Here is a 2,138-nt window from a genome sequence, read left to right on the forward strand (position 1 = left end):
GTGTGTGTGTGTGTGTGTGTGTGTGTGTGTGTGTGTGTGTGTGTGTCTGGTGGTACAGGATCAACTGGGGCTTTGGTGCAGAGCAAGCACCAATGCTGCAGACCCTAAGTTGGATTTGGCCAAAGCTCAAATAAACACCAACATGAATTCGTCTTTTCTCCTCGTGTCCACTTGTAGCAAACGTACATTTCTGGGGCGGAAGTAAATCATGGCGGGGGGACACAGCCCACAGTGTTCCTGCCGTTCTGCATGACGGGATCCACAAGTTTTTCTTATAAAATGAAGCATACAGGCCATTTCCTGACATTTTCCTCTTTGCTACGGTGGAACAGAATAAGAAGCATTTTGTGATTTTTCTATTTCTTTCTTTCAGATGATTTAAAAAAGAAAAAAAAACAGAAGATATTTTTAAAACTGAGTTTCAAGTATCAATTTCCACTTCTTGTCATCTTTTTCCTCCACCGGTGTCATTTAAGGCAGAGGGCCCCATCAGAGTCAACAAGCTCATATACACGTCTCTAATCTACTTACAGAGTCCACATACATGAAACAGAGACCCCTCTTTTTCCTTCAACATCCCRCTCCACCCGACCTGCACTGCCCTGCATTCCTCTGTAAAATCCACCACCACACACGTACACACAAGCTGCTGAGGTGATGTTCTGGTAAGGTAACAGGAATTAAGGCCCAAACCTCAGAATTTCTACTGAAGCTGCAGAGTTAACTGGAAATTGTGTGTGTGTGCATGTGTGTGTGTGTGTGTTACCAGTGGTGCAGGGTCAAGGATGAAAAAGACAAGATGTTATTTTCCAGCACACCGTGCCGTCACAGGATGGGCAACATACTCACATTTGAGCAAACACAGTATAGAAKACAAAACACACACAARTTAGTTTTTCYATTCCCGTAGGGACTTTGCATTGACTTCCATTCACTTTCCATTAAAACCTAACCCTCCACCCTAAATCAGCAATTGTACTGTGGTGAACAGGCTGATGGAGCACTGGGACCCAACAAGGCTGTGTTTTTATGGAACATGGTCCCCATGTTGTAGCAGAAACGTGTCCACACACACACACACACTCACGGCTTATGTAACCTTCTTCACTTGGCAGTGTGGGCAAAAAAAAGTTCAAGATCAGTTTAAGGTAATAAAACATTAGAATTTTATATCCAAAGATTGGTTCAGAAACTAACTATATGTTATTTAATTTTAAAATTAGCAAAAAATAATTTAAGAAAGAAAAAAAATAGTATCACAAATCAAACAGCAACAAAATGATTTGCTAAATATTTAGAGGTTCTGGATTCTGATGTTAAAGAGAATATCTTAGTTTTTTAAGTGGATATCTGTGGTTGTGTTTTTACACTTTGTAAAAACAAAAGAATGGTTAAAAGTTTACAAACTCAGGACCAAAAGAGTTGTCTGTAGATTGTCTAGTTTTCTATTTGATGCCAGCAGCAACTTCTCCAGAAGTGTGATCAAAGATAATTCAAAATAAGTTTATCTTGTAAAAATATACAAATTACTGTAACTAATATTTTAATAATTATTTGTATAGGAGTCTCATTGAGGCAGATCTATGCTTATTTAGCAAAGAAACGATCATTCAGATACTGTTGCCTTAATGTGACTGAACGGACTGAGTGAGGTCTACAAACTGACCAATCTGAATATAAACATCAAGAAACCAAGGTCTGTAAAGAGAGAGACCATGGAGCTCAGCAGAACACAGTAAAAAGACAGCATTAATAATTKTTTCACTAGTTAATATCAAAATAATTAGGTTTTGATGCCATTCAGATGATATTACAGTAAAAATGTTGCTTAGCTAAGCAGATCAATGAAAAACCATATTCTCTACATATTGAACAGCATGGTTCTGTATATTTAAAGCAACAATAATGCTATAATTAATTTTAAAATGTTAATTAGCTTTGTTAGCTCACAGATGAGTATATACAGCGGGTAAAATAAGTATTGAACACGCCACCATTTTTCTCAGTAAATATATTACTAGAGGTGCTAATGACATGAAATTTTCACCAGATGTCGGTAACAACCCAAGTGATCCATACATACAAAGTTGATACAAATGAAGTTATTTGTAATAATGTGGAATGGCACAGGGAAAAAG

The sequence above is a fragment of the Austrofundulus limnaeus genome, unplaced genomic scaffold (genome assembly GCF_001266775.1).
Source record: "Austrofundulus limnaeus strain Quisiro unplaced genomic scaffold, Austrofundulus_limnaeus-1.0 Scaffold32, whole genome shotgun sequence".
Classification (NCBI taxonomy): Eukaryota; Metazoa; Chordata; class Actinopteri; order Cyprinodontiformes; family Rivulidae; genus Austrofundulus; species Austrofundulus limnaeus.